At 37.7% G+C, this 23,207-nt stretch overlaps 2 long non-coding RNA genes across 3 annotated transcripts in view; one reads left to right on the top strand and one right to left on the bottom strand.

Moving 5' to 3' along the window:
* The window catches only part of LOC117677217 (uncharacterized), a 119,666-nt gene extending 96,995 nt beyond the window's left edge, over positions 1-22,671 (bottom strand). For both annotated transcript variants that reach the window (XR_009622150.2, XR_004594700.3), the window contains exons 1-2: positions 22,547-22,671; positions 20,934-21,043 (exon numbers count right to left, since the gene is read on the bottom strand). This is a non-coding gene — a long non-coding RNA (uncharacterized LOC117677217). The remainder of the gene's footprint in view (positions 1-20,933; positions 21,044-22,546) is intronic.
* On the top strand, positions 732-2,617 carry LOC117677218 (uncharacterized). Its single transcript, XR_004594702.3, has 3 exons — positions 732-1,023; positions 1,594-1,667; positions 1,872-2,617. It is a non-coding gene; the product is annotated as an uncharacterized LOC117677218 (long non-coding RNA).
* Positions 22,672-23,207: the final 536 nt, after the last annotated feature.

The following is a 23,207-nucleotide window of genomic DNA, read 5'->3' as shown; positions in this document are numbered from 1 at the left end:
ATGGAAGGATTTCGTGTTGCCACACGGACAGCATCTGCTGCTACTCTGTGGATCAGTTCTCCAAGCCTTATTCGCCCTCTTCATTCTCATTTCTTTCTTTATCTTGCAGTTCAGCTAAGCAAGCTTAGAAAAAATGGACTCATTTGGCTGATTCCCATGACCCAGGCACCCAAATGCCATTAGGACATTCTGTAGAGTTGGATTCCTCAGGCCGCCCTTTTTGCCATGCACCGTCATCCACCTTGGACATTGAACATTTCAAAAATGACTTTTATATGATTAAGTGTGCAAGCCTGTGCATTGTAGCACCGGCTGCCAGGTCTTCTAGCCTTACTCTGAGTGTCTCAGACACCAGCTCCATCACTGATTGATTGCCCCATGTGGCTGGGGCATTTCAGGGACAAGATTTTTCTTCCTGCTTATGTTGTGGTCTTTGTTTTCAGATTTCCATCTTGCCTGGCTTTTTGAAGAAAGTAAGAAGGTGGTTCTTACTGTTTTTTTTAAAAAAAATCTGCCCATGAGGGCTTTCATTCTTTTCCCAAGTGGTGGTTGTTATTTTTAAGTAATTTTGTTTATTCTTTTGTGTAGCATTCCACTGCAGTTCAAACATGTGCCAGGTGAGGGCAGGGACAGAACTGAACAATGCAGATCAGCCATATACTGCACAATTCCAGTCAGGGTTTCATCTTCCATCCTGGTGATTCCAGAGAGTTTCAGCAAGCCAGACCCAGCTTTCCTGATTTATTTCCACTGCTGTTCTTCCCCTTGAAACCTACTCCCCATACTCCATTTGTTCACTGAGTTGTTAACCACAGAGAGGGAATGATGAAAAACCCAACAGTTCCGATAATAAGATGAAAATATCTCTCAATGCCAGGGCTTTTACTCTACCACATCGATAACAGTTTAAAGCTTTTCCTCTTTGGACAGAGAAAATCACAGCCATTGGGGAGCCCAACCAATGAACTTTCTGGGAGATATTTTCTCTTTTATAGCATTCTCCTTCCTGTTCAGCTGCTCCTGGTAAGTTGAGCCCGTAGTAGAAAAAAAGCAAGCTTCAATCTCGCCATGAGAATTGGCAGGCAGAGACTCTTTTTTTATTTTGTTTTGGCTTGGCTATATCAGTGGATGCTAGTTAAATATTTTTAAATGTGTGTTTTATTCTTTCTGTATTTTGGCTTAGTGGAATAGTTGGCTAGGAAAGTTGGATAGGTATGGCTGAACGCTCTTATCCATTTTAGCCTCAAAATAAGCAGTGAGGAGCCATAGCAATTGGGAAGGTAATGATTCACTGACAGGCACTTGTGTGGGTAGGTTCAAATGTATGCCTTTTCTGTGGCTTGGGTGCTTAGGATGCCAAAGTACCAAGTCATCTCATTCTCACACAGATTCTTTCACCCTAGAATAGACCTAATCCTTTATTAAGCCTAAGTGTGATTTTCAACACCTAGGGATATTCTCTGTCCGGCAGATAAAAATCTAAAATATGCACATCCCATCATACCTCAGTAAAAGCAGTGATGTCTGTCATGTGCTTAAAAGCTGAACTAAAGCTTCTCTGTCTTTTTTTTTTTTTTTTTACATTTTCACCAGTGACTTTGCTGCTGTCCATTGATGGCCTACAACAGAAGGACTTCATGCTATTTCAGAATGGATTCCAGACCTAGGTATTTGTCTGATATTGGCAAGTTCAAAAAAGTGGGTTTTTTTTTTTAAAAAAAAATTCTAGTTCCTGTAACAGGAACAAAGCTAGTGTTTTTCTTTGCAATGCTGGTATGCCACTGAGTTTATTTTCCTACTTGCATGAAAACCTTACTTCTCAATCTCTCTCTCTCTCTCTTTCTCTCTCTCTTTCTTCCTTTCTCCTTTAGAGCTTCAGCATAGGTTTCTGATGCCTGGCTGCAAGCAGTGTCTTCCCTCTCCCTTACACAAACACCTGCAGTTATATGCAACTATGAGATAAAGCACCTAATTGCAGAATTGTCAACATGCTATCATTTCATCTTCACACCTTGCCAGAAGCTTTGAAACGCAAGGAAAAAAGGTGGCATGAGAGGAACATTTGCCTCATAACAATTGCTAAAATAATCAAATGCATGTACTACACAACTAAAAATGTGTTTGTATGTTATTATTTATTTCCCCTTTTGAGGAATAGGAATAGAAATTATAGTTACTCCAGAACTGGTGGTAGTTTGGGGCAGAGCCCTGATCGAATGTGATTCTTGGTGTAGTTTCCTGTTGTTCAGCTCAAGAATACAAAGCTTGGGGGGGGGGTTGCCTTTTATTGGGTCATGGTTCTGGGGTCAGCAGAAATGAGGATGATTATAGGTCAACTGTTTTGGAGGACTGAAGAATAGAAGTGAGGGTAGTATAGAAGTATTTTTATACTAATTATTCATTTCGAGGATTTCTAGCATTATTCTCCTTTGTCCAGACAGATGTCATTGTTATTCATATCTAATGAGAATGTAACATAGCATTTGCTTTTGACTGACTTTTGAATAATGTGTGTAATTAAAGCCAAGGAAGAAAAAGCAGGGTCAGAGACACAAAAAATGACAGAAAAAGTAATAGACATACAAAAAAGGCAAGCTGTAACACTGCTAAACAATTGAAGGAATCTAATAAAAAGAAACTTTATATTGAAAACATCTATCTGTTTATGCATTAATATGGCTCCCAAACTCAAACCAAATCTTCCCTATTTCCCTAGATTGTTTCCCGCTTTTCTTCGGGCAGACTTTAGGCATCTTTGTTGCTTCAGTTTTTGTAGATCCTCTGTAAATCCGAGATGTCATCAGAGTTCGTACTTAGGGAGAGTCCACATGGGAACAACCCACTCTAATGTCCCTGTGTCATTCTAAGAGTGAACAAGGCCTCAGCCAAATCATGTGTCAAAGCCTCAGACAAAAGCCCAAGTTCCTTCCGAAATCCAATTGGGTCTATTAGGCTCCTGGTATAGGCAGATCAAATAGACCCAGCCTCTCTGTGTTGGAGGGGTATAAAAGTAAATTATGAGGTGGGATGACTCAGTGGTTAAAGATGCTGAGCTTGTCAGCTGGAAAGCTGATGGCCCAGGTTCGGGTCCCAAGCACCGCACAATGGAATGAACTCCCGTTATTTGCCCCAGATCCTGCTCACCTAGCAGTTTGAAAGCCTGCAAATGTGAGTAGGTAAATAAATAGGAACCACTTTGGTGGGAAGGTAACAGCATTCCATGTGTCTTGGCATATAATCATGCTGGCCACATGACCACAAAAAATTTATTTGGACAACTCTGGTTCCCTTAGCTAAAAATCAGAGATAAGTACTTTGGACACGATTGGACAAGATAAACCTTTACCTTCACCTTTAAAGGTAAATTCTTGAGTCACCAGAGAGTGATCTGCCCATGACAAGGCACTGATGGTAATAGCCCAACTCCAGATGATGTCACCACTTTGAAAAGTAGGTCTATCATGCAACCGATGCCCCATTTAGTTCCATGGTTGGAATACTGAAGCTTTTGTCATATTACCAATAATATTCTATTATTTAGTTTTCTACAGGTTCAGGTTGTAATTTGCCTTTCTTTTCCTTCTGCATTGGGTGCTGCCTTTTGTTTCTTTTATTCTCTTTTTAAACACAGGCAGAAGCCAAGATTTGGCAATGTTTATGAAGATGATAAGGGACAAAATGACTATACACATAAACATAGATTATTGACACTTTATCAGAGCTATTTCTAAGCAACAACATTGTGAATCCTTGTTACATAATAAGAGAAACATAATAAAAACAAAACAAAAAAAGGAAAAGGAAAACAGAGAGAGCTCATTTATTCATAGAGTGAACTCAATCTATATGGCTGCCCACTTACAAAACATAAAGAAAAATATATTTTAAGATTTCATTTTAAAGATTGTTATCCAGCAAAATGTTGCTGCATATGAAGGTAATCTATTATGGAAAAAGTATTATTACTATAGCTAAGACATAGTGACCAGATTTAAACAGCTTTTGTTTTGATTGTTATTTTTCAAAGCTCTTGCTGAATTAATTTTCAAGTAGAGTAATTTCTCACATATTCATATAACATTGAGCCATTGAAAGAGATATCTTATTTTTCCAGCTTTTTCCTATAACAAATCTGGCAGTTTACAACTGGACTTGAATCAATTTTTTACGTTCAATTTATGTACCCTACAAAATGTTGAAGAAGAAATCAACAGCAGGATTCCGTGAAATTTTGGAGATTTTTCTCTAGTTTCTCCAAAATGTTTAGTGAAAAGCAGTAACAAATTGAACACTATCATCGCAAATGGGAGTATGTACTAGTTCACTTACAGTCCTACCAAGGAAAAAAATTAAGATGTTGTGAAACATATGGATTCTGACTGAAATTCAGAACTGGAGAATATTCTGCTGAATATTATAGATAAACATCAGCTTAGACCATTCAGACACTGTTAAATTCACTGGTCTTTCATAAGTTGTGGAGCCTATAATAATGAAAACAAACAACACATATTTTCATGTCCATAAATTACCAGTAAATCATTTGGGTACGACATAAAATTCTGCTTAGTGAAATGTGCTATATATGTTCTATCAAGCTGCCATTTTGATATTATAACCTCTGAAAAATAATGGAAGGCCAGTTTATATAGAGATGTTAAGGGTTAACATCTCTGTACAGTATCTCATTTAAATGGGTTAATATATAACAATGTGATAACAGTCTAAACCTTTATTTTACACAGTGATGCCAACAATTATTCTCCCACTTGTCTAACCTAAAAATAGTAGGCCACCCTAAATTGTAAGTCTTTAAAGGTCTGCATGGACCAGCCATGCCAAATGAGGAAATATTGATGGGTTGGTTTCCTTGGCAACAGAATATGTCAGGTTACATTCCTTTGATTAGTGGACTTTCAAAGCTGATGTGAATGGAGGAGGAGGAGGAGGAAGAGGAGGGGGAATATAATCCATCTTTGAATTCTTAGCTTCTGATCATGCCTCTACCCAAAGATAGCAAATAAAATCAATCCATGGCAGATCACCCTGACCTGTAAATGTATGGTCAGCTTTAATGGAGCTAATAGTCAACAAATTCCCATTTTGTGAAAAAAGCTCAAGTTTATGTCTAATTAATGTAATAATAATTTGAACAATCTTTTTTCACATTCAGAAGCCATCCATCTTTATCTTTAATAAGCATCATTGCATACCCATAACTCCTCATGTTCACAGACATGATATAAGTTACACTCAAATTAGCCAAACAGGGTTATACTGCAAAGCTGTCTTCAAACACTTGCCCTGAATTGAAACTGGGTGGAAGTTGGGATCATGCCTGCAACCCCACTTTTATTCTTTGCAATAAGTACATATTCATCAAGAAGATATCAAGATCTGTTTCAGTGCTTATGTGAGTATAAGGACAGCTCTTGGCACAACCAGGGCTCTAAAAATGCTATACCTTGGATTATTTGAAAAACTCTACTCGCATTCAGCCAAGGTGAGTGCAGCTTCTCTTCATACCTCCTCCTTAAGAAAGGAGAGAGCAGAGCATGCTTCATTATATGTTGTGTGTTATAACTTGCCAGCAGAGGACTGCTATTTGATGCCTACTTTCAACAAGAAGTCAATAGAATAAAATGGGACTTATTTCCAAGCAAAGTTACGGAATGGAGATAACAAGGAACCAATGTTTCTCAGGGTAGGCAAAAACATTATGTAAGCACTAAGTAGGTGAACCCCAATCTCAAGCCCTGGTGAAAAACTGGTAGTCAAATATCTATTGACTTGGAAAAGTGCGGGTGGGGGAAAGGCCTAGGATTTGATTTAAAGTGTGCTTTCTTTCTCTTTCTTCATTATCCATCTATCAGCTTTGAGTTCTGTGTTCTGCAATAGGTAGAGCTTCTGTGTATGTCTGATTTGTTTCTGCTTTTGATAAAGCAACTTATTTAGCTGTGTCATATTTGTGAGCTAGTGCTATCAGTATGGTCCAAAATGGAGTTGTCCAATATCAAGGTTGCAGTTCAATCTAGATAGTTAGTACAATCTATGAACCAGCTAATCCAGCCAGTAGGGCTAAATCTGACCAAATTAATAGCAAATTAATTCAGTTAATTAAACTCCTGAGAGAGGGAGTCAGTGTCAGGGGAGGGGATGATGTACTTGGAGTCTCAAGAGAAGGAAGAAAGAGAAGCAGAAAATGGAGAAAAGGGGAGTGTAAAAGATGAAGCTGTCCAGTAGTTCACAGGTGAGGTAGAAGTGTTATGCAAATATTGAGTGGATGCCACCCAATTGTAAGACTGGGTTGAGACTTCCAAATGAGGGAAGAAACAACCTAAAATTTCAACCTGAAACATGGCTGTGTGTGTGTGTGTGTGTGTGTGTGTGTGTGTGTGTATGTGTGTGTATGCACTCTGATTTTTGTGTTCTACAGTAGGCAAAACTTTTGCATATATATGACTTCTTTCTTGTCTGCAATAAACTAAGTTATCTAGCTATGCCCTGCCTGTGTGTTTTCGCTGTAAGCAAGTTCTAGAGAGTTGAGATTTATTGTCATCCCTGGCATTGAATGCATACTGAGTTGTAAAACTATTATTCCTGAATTCTTGGGAATTAGCCTAATTGAAGTCAATGAATTAACATAGAAAGCATTCTCAAATGGTTTCTGAGGACCAGTTATTTCATTCTATGGTACCCAAAATGTTCTACACCTATCAGTGAAAGAATTTTTACCAGAATATGTAGAGACTTAAGCAGAGGACCACATACTGATTTTAACATTTGCATTCAGATGTGATGGCACATCCTTGATTATGTAAGGAACAGACTATTCTACTCCCTGTGGGGCAAAACAAACAAAAAGCAAAACCGCCCCCTCAGTTTTTCTAGAAATGAAGATGAACTGAATTCCCATTTCACACTATGGAATCCGGATTAGGTTATATTCAGGCTGAGAAAATATGGCTGTTACCAAATAGTTTTTATTATTTGCAAAACTCATATGCTGCTTCAGTCATGGTCTCTAAGTAGCTTATGGCTAGTAAGTAGCTAGTACAATAATACTACCATCATAGGATAATAGCCAACAATGATAAAATCAGATGAGTTATCAATATCAAAAGATAAACATTTAACATAAATCTCTCAATAAAAACTTACCAGATAGCCAACATTTGATTCAAACGACATTTATTCCCTGTAACATCTTTAGAAGAACAATATTTTAACTGTTTATATAAATATTAATAGAGAGGAAGCCACACTAATTTGGGAAGCATTTTCTGGCCCCATATAATCTATTTTCCAAAGATGGAGGCTCACAACATGCCTTTTCTGCTGGCTTAAATCAAATGCCGAGATTCTATAGGGAGCAAGTAGTCTCATGATTCTCAGGACTAAACCATGTAGGGCTTTTTAGGTAATAACGTTGAATTTCAGTTGGAAGCAAATTAGCAGCTCCCATAATAAAACTGGCTAAAAGGGCTCTTACACATTAGTAATCAGATACCTGCATTTTGTGCCAACTGTAGTTTCCAAGCAGTCTTCAGATGGACAACAGGTTGCAGTAATCCAATTATGGGGCAAGAAAAGTATGAATAATCATTGCTCCCAAATTCCATTTAAAAAGCATCTGTGGAAAAGAAATTGGGAGATGGGGAAGAAACACTTATCATATTTTCTTTCTCCAAGTCCTGCCGTAGATCATCTACAAGGGTGATCAGTGAAGTTTTAATTCCCTATCCAGGCTGTATAAACTGAATCTTAAAAGAGTGTGATGGCTCAGAAGATTAGAATGCTGGGCTGACAATTGGCTGCCTCTTGTTTGAGACCTATAGCTGCTATGGAGCAGGGCGAGCTCCCATCATGCACTCCAGCTGCCTCCGACCCAGTTGTTTGAAGGCAGGTGACCGCAAGCAGATAAATAGGTACCACTTCAATAGGCTACTTCACAGGGACACAAAAGGAGCCCTTAACTGGGCAACAGTTGCCCTCCGGGCAACAGTGATATCACCAGCAAATCCTTTCCCCACACAAGCCCTTTGATGCTTCCGACATGGAAATATTTGTATTAGCTGAATCTTGTCTGAAAAGAGATCTAGATAATCTGTTTCATCTATAGCATTCTGTAATGATTGTCTTCCCATGACTTTGTCCATTTCTTTCCTTAAAAGGAAAGTTGTCCATGTTAGCTGGTTCAAGGGATAATCTTGGTTGAAAAAAAGTCTTAAAAGCAGTTTCATGCTTTTGAAAATCCATAAATAATTTACTTGGGTAAGAAATAAAGTGCTTCCAAATAATTAAGGCAGTAGTTATCAAGTTAAAGTAAGTGTTATATTTATTTCTTGCCAAATTCTATCCCAATGAATTTGTTAGTTAGATTCATGTGGGGATTGGCACAAAGCCATTGAGCATTTTAGGAGGTCATAGTACCGCAAAATTTGAAATTTCCTGAATTAATATAAATTTAGAAAGCTTAATCATAGCATAAACCAGCTGTTTCCGAACATCTGAGTAGAATTTGGGGTTGAAATATTTAATTAAGATAAAAATATCAAGAACATAAACCAATTTATAGAGAGGGTTAATTTCATTATTTTTATATTATCTTATCGCAGTAAGATATGATCACCGATCCATTCATAATATAAAAAGCAAAGCCCTAAAAGATGCTGGCATGAATTGGCTGTCAGTAAATAAAAATATTATTTTAAAGGGAGTGGAGAGGATTCTTCTGAAAAAGTAACTGAAATAGTAGAGTTGGCTAGAATATGCTATTCAAAGGGCACCATGCAGTAAGGAAAGGAGAACTTGTAAGCCTCTGACAAAATACAGAATGAAGTTATCAGCTTTTGATGGGTAAAGATAAAGTCAATAACTTCACTTGGGATCCACACAGCCGCATTCACCTTTGACATTCTCACTCACTCTCTGTGAATGACATGCTACTGATATCAACAGGAGTTCTTGGCTCTGATATACTTTTGTCCCAATAACCACTGTGAAAAATCTCCCTAGTTTTGTAAAGAAAAAAAAAATTGGGCCTATAGTATTTTTTTTTTAATTTCTCCATAACCCTCTTAAAAATTAATACACTGTTCACTGAGTTTTTTTACATTCTTTAAAACTGTGGTGAATATAGGCAAATAGATAAATTGTCATTCTTTTACCTTAGTAGCATTTTATCTCATGAAACATTTACTCCTATTAAGTTGTTACCATAAGCATCTGACAGAAGCCTCAATGACTGCAATCATGTAATGATAATATCATGGACCCAAGGGTCCTGTCTCACTACTTGTAGAAGTTCATGCTAGTCATTATAGTAATGTTATTGATGGAGAAGAATATTTGCAGCTCAGGGTTGAACTGTGCACTGATAATTTGGTAATAAACATTTGCAAGAAAACTACCAAGTTTGGGAGCACCAAGGACCAAACAGAGTAATGTTAATTACCATCATGTCTCAATCCCACACTACCACCAACAGTTTCATACAGAAAATGACATAGAATAAGGTGAATCATATAGGAGATAATGTACCCTATACTAAAGGAAAACTACACATTCTCGAAGACCCTATATTATTTGTTTCATATATCTAAGAGTCAAGGTGTTCATATAATTTTCAGTGGTGCTAATACTTACTTGCAGATAAGTTGAGAATTTTAGGTGCCAAAATACAGCCCCAAATCAGGTTCAGTTTTCCCAAGTATATGGTAATTTTTTAATATATCTGTATCTTCCAAATATACTTGTGGATAAGCCTATCCACAGATAAGCCAACCCTCAATTTATTAATCAAAATACCATGAAAAATGTGTTTGGCTTATCTGTGGATAACCATTTTTCATGGTATTTTTGTTAATAATTCAAGATTTGATTTAATCTGCCAATAGGCTTATTTATAAGAATATAAGGTATTTTAGTTACCATATCTGTCCAATTTTCCCTATGCTCAAAGAATGTAAAGTGCAATATGCTAAACCTAAATTATAGCTCGCTACTATTGAACAATTTCTTTTGCAGTCTTGCTTTTGTTCTATCTCTTTCTTTGAGTATAAGGTAATCTGAGAGTTATGATTGAAAAATAATTCACAATCCCATTCCAGAAATGTTGTGAGAAAAAAAATCTGTACGCAGAAAAAAATGGGATATTGTATTTGTAATAAATTTATCACATTTTTGATGTAAATATAAAATTTAATAAACATTAATACATTATAATACACAATCTCAATGCCTTATAATAAAATTTCCTTCTGCATTTTCTTAATTTGCCATGGTTGGTTGGGAGTGATGGATACTGTAGTCCCACATATTAGAAGGACTAAGATTAGGAAAAATATTAAGTTATTAAATGACTAATCTAAGGTTATCAATCAATAAAATGAGATATGATTTGGATATAACAAGGTAAATAGGTATACACTATTACATATTTTACAAGCATAAATAAGCTTATAATAATGATACACTTATAACAAGCCTAGTTCAAATGTTATATAAAATCAAGAATCTGTTTTGAGTTTACTTTTGAATGACTTCCTATTTGGTGAGGGAATAAACCCATGTCAGTAAAAGAAGAAAAAGTAGATACATTTGAAACATTGTTTATATATAGCTTCTGAAAAATGGTAATAAGGAATTCCTGATTTTAGTATGCAGGATTCTCCTCTACATGAAAAGTTTGATTAATGTATGCCTAATCTTTCTTTCATGCTAATAGGCTATAAATTGTTCCCTTAAAAAAAAAAGACCAGTAATGCAAGTGGTTTTAGAGAAATCCATTTATAATGTTGCATCTTCAGCAAGTAATTCTTGACCTGGAAAATTATTTTTGCTAAAAATGACTAATTTTGCCAATTTGATATTTTTGCTTTGAATGTGTTTTTACACCAGCAGGCTAATCTGTTCTAAAGCATGTGTACCAGATGGAGAACAGAAGTGTCAAATGTATAACAGTCTTGAAATCCTTCTGCAAAACATGTTTCAGCATTAGATTTTGCTGAAAATCATATTAACAATCTTGTGTTTAGAACTCAGAAACAAATCTCACCAAAGGTACCTCTATGTATTCAGTAACATAAGTTGACTCTTTTTCTTCCTTTTTCTTTCCTCTCAGTGCTTTTATACAGAGTTTTGCAAACATTTTTTAGTTTGCAACCTGTATGGATTAGAACATAATTTATCTTTTGGATTTGGCACTTCAAATTTTGCAGTATAGATCGGGTTAAAAAGGAAATGTAAATTTAACATAAAATGCAGGTAGAGATTTATACTTTGAGACAAAACATATTTATAATTAATTATGAGTACCCATGGAGAATGAATTCGCAGATAGATGTGCAAATAGGAGAAAATAAATTTCTAAATGTATGAATACAAAATTGGCCCCAACTAATATCTACTGATTCATCTGAACTTCACCAATAACGCCTAAGACAATATTCAGCAAAATTAAAGCAATTTACTGAATTTACCCAGAAAGAAAGAAAGGAAGGAAGGAAGGAAGGAAGGAAGGAAGGAAGGAAGGAAGGAAGGAAGGAAGGAAGGAAGGAAGGAAGAAAGCTTAGTCCAGATGCTGGAGATTTTCTCTCTCCTCCCTACAACAAATATGTTCATGATACATGTATGTGTTCATGATACATGTATGTTCTCTGCATATACATACTGTTTCAGTAAACGGTAGGCCAGCGCAAAACTTTCAGTTCTTTGAATTAATAACTGTTAATTGAATGGGGAAAAATAAACACCACCCCATTTCTATAATTAGCTATTTCTATATACCTCCAGCCACAACAATCTCTTTCATGCATATAGGAACACATACTCTTTTCCATTGATAGGCAGTCCCCGTATTAAACATAAGTTTGGTTCGTAACTGTGCTTAGCCAAAATTTGTATGTAAGTTGGAACTTGTACTTACTGTAGAAACAGATTGCCTATTACTAAAAATGGCAGATGGCGTTGTCCTTCCTCGAGCCAACAAACTGCTCAAGCCACGCGATGCTTTCAGGAAGCATTGAAAACTGCTGCAAACAGTTTTCATAGTTATATTAAGAACCACTTGTTCGGCAACCATTCAAAGTTATGATGGTGCTGAATGAGGACTTATGACTGATCCTCAAGGTTGGGGCCATCACAGAGTCCCTATGGTCATTTGATTGCAATTTGGGAGCTTGCCAACTGGCTCATAGTTATGACAATGGCAGATTCTCACAGTCATGTGATCAGCATTTGTGACCTTTCCTGCTCACCCACAAGCAAAGTCAACAGGGCGTTGCAAGTTGCTTCTGCTCCCAATACCTTTTCTCCTGAGGAGACTCTGGGTGACCCGGGGATCTTGGACTCTATATGCCTGTCTGGCTATACTCCATAGCACCCACCTGTGACACCTGCCTGCCCACACTCCATAGTGCCTGTCCACCCACCAGCCCCCCACTCCATCATGCTTTCCTATGGCACCCTTTCAGTCTGCATTCCATAATACTTGCCTGTCCATTCTCCACAATGCCTGCCCACAGCACTCACTTGCCCATATTCTGTACTGCCTGCTCATGGCACCTTCCTGGCCATATTCTATAGTGCTTGCTTATGGTAGTGGCCCACTGGCCTCCACTTTGTACTGCCCACATGACCATATTCCATAGTACCTGCCAATGGCATGTGTCCATCTGCATTCCATAGCAACTGCATCTGTCTGCCCGAGTCTATAACATCCGCCCATGGCACCTGCCTGCCTGCCTGCCTGCCCCTACTGCATAGCTTCTGCCTGCGGCATCTACCCTGCCACACTTGTCTAGGTCCTCACTCAACAACTGTGCAGTCCTTGCCTAATGACCACAAGCAAAACTGCCAGGACTGTCATCACTAAGCAGTGTGGTCACATGATGTTTTGCTTTATTTAGCAATAAGCATTCCAGTCCCAATGCACATCATAACTCAAGGTCTATATGTACATAGAAATGCAAATAACTGAATCACAACGCAGCTTGGGGGGGTTCATTTGGGATAATTTGGATAAATGTGATTTAATCGGGAAACTTCCTTAATCCATTCCTCACCCATCGTCTTCTGCAATATCCACCTACATTTAAGCTTAAAACATAGTTAATTGCATTTTAAATTCTCCTGGTGAGTGGAGAAAAAATTAAAAGGCAGGTCCATAGTTTCTGTTGGGCTCATTGCCAGTATGGGCCACTCACTGCTTCCTGAGTGCAGGAATGGGTGATGCTGCCACCTTCCCATTTCCATTCCACTGTAAATGAATCCCATACCATGTTTTCCAGCTTCTATTCACAATTGCTCCTTTCCAATCCAAAATGAAAGTGGTTGGTTTCCAGCACTTTGTTCCACTCTAGTTGCAGCCCCGGCTTCAATTGGCTATTATGCCCAGATCGTCCTCTCCCTTGCAACACCTAATTGCTACCCTGGTCAATATTTGGGAGTCAATATTTGCTGTGTTTTTATAATCTTGCAGTTGATACAGTGATGGCCCATTAAGTCAATGAATCACCATCAACTCTAGTAAACTTGTGCTCCATTCAGACATTTCTTCTCCCAGTGGGGAAATATCCAGAATAGGTGAGGCATATTCTCCTTGCTTTCCCATCCCCTGCCCAAAATATTGCAAAATATTCCGTTTTTAAAAATATTTAAATTGCAATATGTTGCAACTTGGTTTCTCTGAAGCTGAACTATCAGTTCTTTCTAAAAGTTTCTACGGTCCTATGGAGGGATTAGGAGTAAATGAACAACTTGTTCCCTATTGCATTGATTATTGTATCATCAGAGCAACATTGGACCAATAAAGTGAGGGAAAGAAAATAGAAAGGGCCTGTACCAGGGCAAGACTTTATAGCAATCATAGATCAGCTTATACAGAATGAAATAATATTTTTTTAAAAAAAAGCAAACTTAGCACCTAACAGTGTCAATAACCATTATTGGTCATTTGTGGGCAAAATCACAATGTAACAAAATAAGAGAGACAATGGCTTTTAGCTACCCGAACCTGACCAATAATAAGACTAGATTGCCCATAAATGTCCAGGGCTGCACATGGACTACAGTGCATTATTGTCAAATGAAATAAAATGGGAAGAAGAGGTGATGGCATCTATTTGTGCAAACTTCTGGGAAAGGTCTGAACAAAGCAGAGGCACAGGGTGTAGAGAGAAGGGCACAATACCTAAAAGGAAAGGGCAGGCACTGCAAACTGCTTCACAAGGACTCAGTCAGTGACACTTGCCTTTTTTACCTAGATGGAAAGAGTGAGAAACAGAGGAATGATCTGTGGGAAGAAATATCCATCTGGTTCAGCTCCAAACTGGGAGAAAGACACTGGAAACATGGAGGCTGATTGGAAAGATAGTTTATTGATGACGCAGAACCACATGTGATTCTGGGCAGCTGACAAAATGGAGTTGAGAGTGGGTGGGTTTTTATACCTTCTTTGGGCTTTGTATTTGAGCTTCCTGTTCCTGTGCAAGAACATGTCCTTTAATATTCTACTGGCTGTTGTCAGATTCCTCTGTGGTCATGTAGGGGTCATAGCTGGCTCTATAGGCAAAAGAGGAAATGCAAATCCTAGGTGTTTGTCTGAGCTAATCTGGTCAACCTCTGGTTTATTGTTTATCTGAGCTCCCAGGTTTACTACTCTGGGGGTGATGCAATGAAGGGGTCTGAAAGAGTGTTGGGCAATTCCTGTTGTGGCTAATGGCTTTCATCTTGGGTGAGGGGCTGCTTTCTAATCCTATCATTTTGCCTTTGTTAGCTTTGCTGCAAGGAGTTTCAAAATATCCTGTCTTGAATGGATTACCAAATCTGCATTTCTAAAAGCTGGTCTCCTCAGTTTCTGCTTGGGGGTTATTAAGAAAGACTGAGTCTGCTTTCTGTCTTTAAGAGCATGTTTCTCCATTTCTCCTTTAGGAAATACAATATTTAATATTCCCCAAATATTTATTCTTCTGTGGGGTGGATGCTAACTTTCTACAGGCCAATGAGGTCTTACTCAGGGGTGGGATTTTACCGGTTCGAACCGGTTCTCGTGAACCGGTAGCTCCGACGATCAGTTGGGAGCGAACCGGTTCGCTCCGACGATCAGGTGGGCCTGCCTGCCCGCCCCTGTGCTTTACTGATCTATATCTTCTCAGCTGATTCGCGCAGCAGAGCGGATTGCCGCGCCTCAGCTGTGTTACTCCCCAGCAGTAACACGGAAAGTAAGTTTTTGTAAAACTGTGCACGTGCGCGATCACCGAACCGGTTGTTAAAATGGCAGGATCCCACCACTGGTCTTACTGTAGCCTTTGAATAGACTGAGCACTCAACTCCACTGCTTACCTATTGCAATCCAGACTGAAATTTCTGAAGCTGTCTTAAGAAACAGCTAGAAGAAGCATAAAAGGCAATCAGCTTCGGCTGCAGAGCAAAACTGCCCAAAGACACCTGGGCTATTTTGAAGAAAATCAAAACAACATATTAACACTTGCTTTTTGGGGGAGAAAATGTGTCAGGGGGAGAATTATGGAACTAGTTCCTTTGGAATATTTTTTTCCTCCTCACTTTTCTTTAAATCTAATTTCAAAGACAGCAAATCTTATGTGCAAAAGGACAAATAGCAGCCGCTGTTTAAAGTCCTGTTTCTTTGTTTTTAAATGTTGTTCTCTGTCACAGAGCAAAAAAAAAGATAATAAAATAGCATTCATTAGCATATTTAACAATGATAATAAATCTATAAAATCACTTGACAACTGCTAGAAATAATAGTTTAAATAATTTAGGGATAAATTAGAAGGATAACAGACATTGTGGCTTCATATGCACACTTTCCATAATGTTACCTCGCCTATATCTAAGAACTGGTTTAAACTGCCTTGTGGGCATTGGCAGGTTTTTTTCCTGTTTTTGTTTTTTGTAAAATCAACTTTTTCTCCCTTGTTTTATTGTTTAAATTAGTGTTGTGAATTTGCTACAGTTTCTTCAATTCTTTTGTAGGAAAAGATAAGACATCAATTTTATTTATCTATCTATATAGAATTTTTTTTCAAAAGTATATCTCACAAGTCCAGAAAAACCCAAACAAATGCAAACTGTTAGAAAAAGTAGGAAAGTATTGATGAAGATTCAGATGTTATTGTACACTTTCAGCCACAGAAATCTATGCAGAACTCAAAGGAAAACCTTGCAGATTACAATGTGAGAAAATAGAGGAAAGAAGGACAAAGGCAATCCATGATCTAGGCATATATTGGTTATTTGTAAGACCTATTTTCACTAAATCTACTGAAGAAGTCTTTTTGTAAAAAAAAAAATCAATTATTTCAAAGATAGTTACCGCATTTCACATTTGTGACTTTCAAAACAATTCAAACCAGAGGAAGATGTGGGCACTGAAAAAAGTGACTTACAACCAGTCTTCACACTTACAAGTGTTGCAGTGTCCCGATGGTTAGGTGATCAAAATTTGGGCACTTGGCAACTGACATGTATTTATGACAATTGTGATGCCCTGAAGTCACATGATCTTCAAAAAAGGACACAAAATCGTGCATGACTCACATAACAACTGCCTCACTTAGAAATGGAAGTTCTGATCCCAAGTGTGGCTGTATTTTGATGCACATCAATACATGAATGTCCCCTGGGTTCATGGGTCTTACCTCTAAGGAAGGAACTGGAGTTGCATTTTGCATTGCTCTTCTTTACCACAATATGAAGATATGTTAAATTTTAGGTGCCTTTCCACACATTGAGTGAATGATCTGCACTGAAATTTTTATATTGTTTTTTTACGTGATTTCACCTTAATTGATACATCTAATGTATACGTACACATGAAACATATTTTAATTTTGTAAAGTACAACCTCCTTTTAATGATAATCTATAAAATATTAAATAATGAAATAGAATTGGATGCAAACATAGTCACGTTTATAGTAGCCCCAGTGAAAGGAATGAAGTTCATCTTGATTATATGGATGCACTGATTTAAATGGTTTAATCATAAGCATTACTCAGTCTGAATACGATAAATAATAGCTTGATTTTCATATGAATAGGATAGCAACTAGAAATGGAAACTTCTTTCCTCTAGGAATAAAACCAAAATGGATGTGTGAAAGGAGATCTTAAGTGATATTCATTTTCCTGAAGCTAGATATATGACCATTCAAGATAGTCTCTTGTAAAGCTAGATGGCTAGACAGCTTTTATGTGGAAATTGCCTTTTGAATTGAAGGCAGTGGCGTTTTTTTAATCCACTGGTAAGCAAGCTTGTCTGTATGCTGATCATAGTAATTGACAGCATTCAGGGGACAAAAGGAATACTGGTTCCTGAACTTCTACTGTTATTCTTCCATCATAGCTAAAGAATGCATTTATGATATGCCAATAACGCTGGTGTTTTTTCTCAGTCAAGGGTATAACTATAAAGTTACACGCTGTCAAGCAGGCTAGTAAAACTTAAGCTACAAATGTTTACTTGGAACTAAGCTCTAAAGCATATGATACAGGAAATGTGTTTCCCACTGCCCATTTCGGTGGTATTATTTTCTCTGGTATAAGCATGCAGTGACTTAATCCAGACTGGGATCACTGAGGATCAGGAGACTAATGCTTCCCTCTGTTTTTTTTTTTTTTTTTAATCAACCCACTTGGCAGAGACCTGGATTTTTAAAAACTTTAGTGGCACCAAAAACAAACACATAAACACACATATATTTGGGGTGTGTGGATGTGATTGTTTTCTTTAAAAGGCAAGACTGGAGGCAAATATTTTGCCTTTCCATATATATATATATATATATGGAAAGGCAAAATATTTGCCTCCAGTCTTGCCTTTTAAAGAAAACAATCACATATATATATATATATATATATATATATATCTTTTTTCTATTCTAGATTGGGTCAGTGTTCATAAGACAGGAAATGCAAGCAGTAATTAGGAAAACAAAGAATGAAAGTCCATATGATCACATTTAGTCCTAAATTCCAGTGATTTCAGAAGGGATTGTTCCCAATAAATGTCTATTCCATGATTCCCATACTTTCAACTACATTTTAGTTATATTTTAGACTCGGGAGATATATCTGCTAAAGTACTGTACATGCATAATGAAGTTAAAGTGTTAATCTGTCCCAGAGAAATAAGAGACTAGGGCTCTAGGAAGAATACTCTGCCTAATTCTGTAATCATTGAGGAATTTATTTATTTATTTATTAGATTTTTATCTTGCCCTTATTACTTTATAAGTAACTTAATATGGTGAACATATACTATTAGCCTTCATCCTCCTATTTTCCCCACAACAACAATCTTGTCAGATGGATTGGGCTGAGAGAGTGTCTGGCCCAAAGTCACCAACTGGCTTTCATGATTCAGACAGGACTAGAATTCACAGTCTCCTGGTTTCTAGGCCAGCATCTTAACCATGACACATAGAATTCAGCAGCTGTAAAATCGGTCTCATGTTGCTAGGTGAATATAATGTAGCCTTGCTCACACTATGAATAAATAGAGTGGATTTGCAGTAATAATCAGCAGATTATTATGTCAGAATTGAACCTATGCATATACTAATCATCAGAATTACCATAAACATTTGGTGACTTCTAATAGAAACTTACAGGTATTTCTATAAACTTCTGTTCTAGGCATTGACGTCTATGCATCTTCAAGCTACCAAAGCTGAGAAACACTGGTTTATAGGATGCATTTCTATTTTGGCCATTATGCCCCATCTATTTCTACTTTACCCCCAGTATGTATTGTGTGTTCCATATATACACATACAACTAGTTCTCGACTTACAACCATTCGTTTAGTGACTGTTCAAAGTCACAGCACTGAAAAAAGTGTCTTCCAACCGGTTATCCCTCTTATGACCATCACAGTATCCCACGGTCATGTGATCAAAATTTGGGCACTTGGCAACTGGCCTGTATTTAGAATGGTAGCAGCGTCCCAGGGTCATGCGATTACCTTTTTTTTTTTTTAATTTGATTTATATGCCGCCCTTCTCCGAAGACTCAGGGCGGCTTACAATGTGCTCAGCAACCATTTGTGACCTTCCCAACCAGCTTTTGACATGACAAAGTCAATGAGGGAAGCCAGATTCGCTTAACAATACACGATTCGCTTAACATCTCTGGTGAAAAAAGGTCATAAAATCAAATACAATTCACTTAACAACCATCTTGCTAACCAATGGAATTCTGTGGTCCCAACTGTGGTCGTAAGTCGAGGACTATCTGTATGCCGAACACCTAGGAGAGAGAGCGCAAAAGAGTTTAAATGAAATGCTTACAAGTTCTCATTAAGAACAATACCACATTTCTTTCTTCTTCAGCATCACCAAATACTAATTATGGAGAATCATTTTTATTTTGACTAGGGAATAAAATGGACACATTCAAGGATGTCTCTTTACGCTGAGCTTTTGACTAATGGCAGCATGTTTCTATTTGCAAAGGGACTTCCTGAGTGCAAGGAAATGAGTGCTGGGAATGGCTTTATAAAGTTGATTTGTTTTGTACAGTGGACTAAAATCCTCACGGCTGCTCATCAGTGATTCATAAATGCTGACTGATAATTGGTCTGGCAATAGTATTTAGCAAGCCATGGCATGGCTTATGTTGTGAACTGGAAAGATGACAAATAAGTGACCTTTCGTAGGCTGTTACTGGTTGCTTTCTAGTGCGGTAACTCAAGGACAGAACACATGTTCTGCATGCACAACCCATGAGATCTCCAGAAGGCACTGAAATATTTCTGTTTAAAAGCCTGGAGAAGTTTTGTGAGTCAGAATCAGAAATAAAAGAGTCTTGCATTCTGGTTTGAGGTAAAGCTGCGGCCTGCATTTTAATGGTAAGGCTTGGCCTAGGGACTGTATGTTGGCAAAAGAAGAGATTTCTGTCAGTCTCAGAAGGAGCGCACACATGCATGAACACACACACACACACATCCCAAATTGCCACTTAGGTATCTCTCTTATAGTGACCAGCAGTCCTAATTAAGTTCATTGTAGCTATGAATATCGCTGCCATTCTAGCCATTTCTCCTATCTGCCTAAAAAGACAAGGAAACAAAGCGTGGTAAAAGAGCTTTTCATAAACCATCAAAAGTGGCATCAATTTAAACATTCTCATTTTGAAAAACGTGAGCCTATTTTATATTCTGCTCTTTTATTTTAATAAACCACCTCTGGTAGTTGTCATCTGTGCTGAACCGTGATAAGCTGCTTGACATGTTAATATTCACTCACAGCCACCCATATAGGATTCTGGGAAGATGTCCAGAACAGGGCATGTTTCTTGTCTGATTTTTTTTGTGGGGAATTTGAGCTATGGGATAGGCCTGAGCAGGACGGACGGGTTCAAGGGCAGCTGCTTGAGCACATGGGGTGTTTCCATCAACCCTACGAATAGGGCAATGATGGCAAAACCTATGACATGTGTATCAAAAGTGACGTGTCATGGCGTTTTGGTGACACACCAGTGTTCATCAACATCCAACAACAACTATTCTCAAAGGCACACCCTATTCTCGCACAATGAGTTTTTTACTTTTTCTTTTGATAATTATCCAATGCTTCTTTATATATAGAATCACACGTGATTGGAATGTATTTTTTTTTAAATAAATGAATATATAAAGAATTATTTCTCTTTTGTTTGGAGACAGGGCAGTGCCATACCAGCAGTGTCAAGTTAGGCACTTTCTGAATTTTTGACACACTGAGCCCATAAGGTTCACCATGACTGAATTAGCACTTGGGTACCCTATAGTGTCTTCAGAGAAGAATTGTGAATCCCTCAGACGTACAAAACTTTTCCTCATAACAATTTGCAATAGCTCTCCATTTCTAGCTGATGACTGGCATTGGAAGGCTTGCATTTGCTGGAAGAACATAGTTGAGGGCTTACCTCATTGCTGGTTGACTCTCCCTATTTATGAGGCGGTATGTCCCAAGCATTTGGGTCAGTGTCTATTTATTCTTGCTTGTTGGTCAAGCTAGTGGACAGTTGACTTTCTCCTGGCAGAGAAATAGGCCAATATTTTTTTAATCTGCACAGATTTTAAAAAAAAAGCTAACTGAAGAGCATGAGGTAAATTGTTTGAATGATAAATGGATTCATTATTTAGGTGGAATAGCTGTTACATCTTATCACATTATGTACATTTATTACAAGCCATTATCTTAACAAGCTTTTCTTTACTGGTAAGGTACAGTCTCCCGTCATATTTGGAGGATCCTGAGCTTGAGAAACTGGCCTAATTATGCAGACCCATTTCTGACAATTCCAAAATTCAGGAAGCAGCAAAATTGCATCTTTGCTGCAGATGGTGAGACTGCAATCATGTACATTTATATTAAAATAACACATTGAACTCAGTCTGGCTTTCTCTCAAGGAGAGACAGAAATAGAGGCAGAGAGACAGAGACAGAGAGAGATCAGGGCATTGTTAAGAATTAAAGGCCACGCACATTGGGTGATTTATTAATTTGGAATTTAATTCTCCAACCTCATACTTTCTCAGCATCCTTTCTATTGTTAAAGACATTGAGTGCCCAATTAATTATTCTGCAATGAAGACTCCTTTGATATTTCTCTTCAGCCTTACTATCCTCCTTCAGTGTGCTTCTTCCATTCATATTGCCTCAAGTCACTTTGTTTCTCAGGCTTTGGCCTTTTGCTGACATTTTGTTTTTCTGCTGTTAACAACTGATTTTTTAGATCCATTCTTTGCTCCCTGTGACATCCCCTTTTATATGTTTTGCTGGAATCTTCAGCCTTCCTTCTAATTTTCTTCAGCTGGATCTCTACATTTTAAAGGAATTTACATCTTTAATGTTTCATTGACTTTGTTATTTAACCATGCAAATATCCTCTTGGATTTGTTCATTTTCCCACATCCTGTAAAAGTCATTTTATTCAGCCTAATTATTACATTTGTAAATAACTTCAGGACTGTGAAAGGTTTTGAACTTCACGACTCTCTCCTTACACCTATTTTAACAAATATTCTTATTTTTTCAAAAATTCCTTCCTCTTATATTAAATATTTGTTTGCACTTCAATTTCTTGGTGATTTTCCACTCAAGTTTTACTAAAAAAAAAATTTTTTTTTTTTTAAAAAGTGGGTTGATATAAACCATATGCCAATGAAAATAAAAATAAATGTGACAAAAGTCAAAAATAAATAAGGAAAACTGAGGGAAGTAAATTTTGCTTGTTTGTTGCATACAATAATAAAGCTGAGCTTGCTTTTTATTCATTTTTAAGCACGATAATGGGCACTTCCACACCAGTACCACTTCTGCTCCCTAGAAGCTGTTTGGAAATGACTCACAATTATCTTCATATTTGCAAACCCATAAATGATGAAGACAGAAAGTGCTCTAAATTACTGATGATGATAATAATGGCATTGCCCTCTTCTCCATACATAGGAATAAGAAAGAAATCTGGTGCTTTGAACAGGCAAGGGGAAGGAAGAAACTGCCCAAATCTTGTTGTTAATTCTGCTTGCTTACCTGAGCAGGTAAATAGGAACTGCAAAGCTGTCAAGCCAAAATCTTCCTTCTAAAACTGGCAGGAAGGCTGAAATTCAGGAATCAGGCTAGAGGAGAGAGCCTTCCTGCCCCAGCAGGGATAATGGCCCACTCCCAAATTCCATTAAGCTCCAGCAAGCTTTATGTCCTGCTTTAAGGCTGAGCAGGCAACTGGCTCAGTTTACAAGTGGTTTATTGCCAAGTAATATTGCAGTCAATTATTAAGGCAGATAGAGATTTGGCTATGCTGTGTAGATGCGCAGACCCTCTGGAGGAATATAGGGAGTGTGCCTTGCTTGATAGCCAGACATGGCACACAGGGTTTAGTGTTCAGTCAATCTGTAGGATATAAACAGAGCACAAGTTCAGGGAAATAAGACACATTGCAAACACAGCCACAATAATCCAAGAATCAAATGCCAAAGAACTTAGTCAGATGATCTTATTTGAAAACATGAGGATCAAGAAGCAGAGCAGGAAATAAGGAACCCAGATCTGCCAAGCGGTTTCCAATAGAAAGGTCATTGGCGGTGGTTCTTCTTAAACAGCTCAGATGCAGGTATGAATCAGTTCCAGTCTTTGGCATCTTTCCTTCTTGAGCAGCTGAGCAGATCACTTTTTCTCAACTCTTAGAAACTGCTGG

This window comes from Pantherophis guttatus, chromosome 3 (genome assembly GCF_059756535.1).
Source record: "Pantherophis guttatus breed Tessera chromosome 3, ASM5975653v1, whole genome shotgun sequence".
NCBI classification, from domain to species: Eukaryota; Metazoa; Chordata; class Lepidosauria; order Squamata; family Colubridae; genus Pantherophis; species Pantherophis guttatus.
This window is presented reverse-complemented; position numbering and strand designations above follow the sequence as displayed.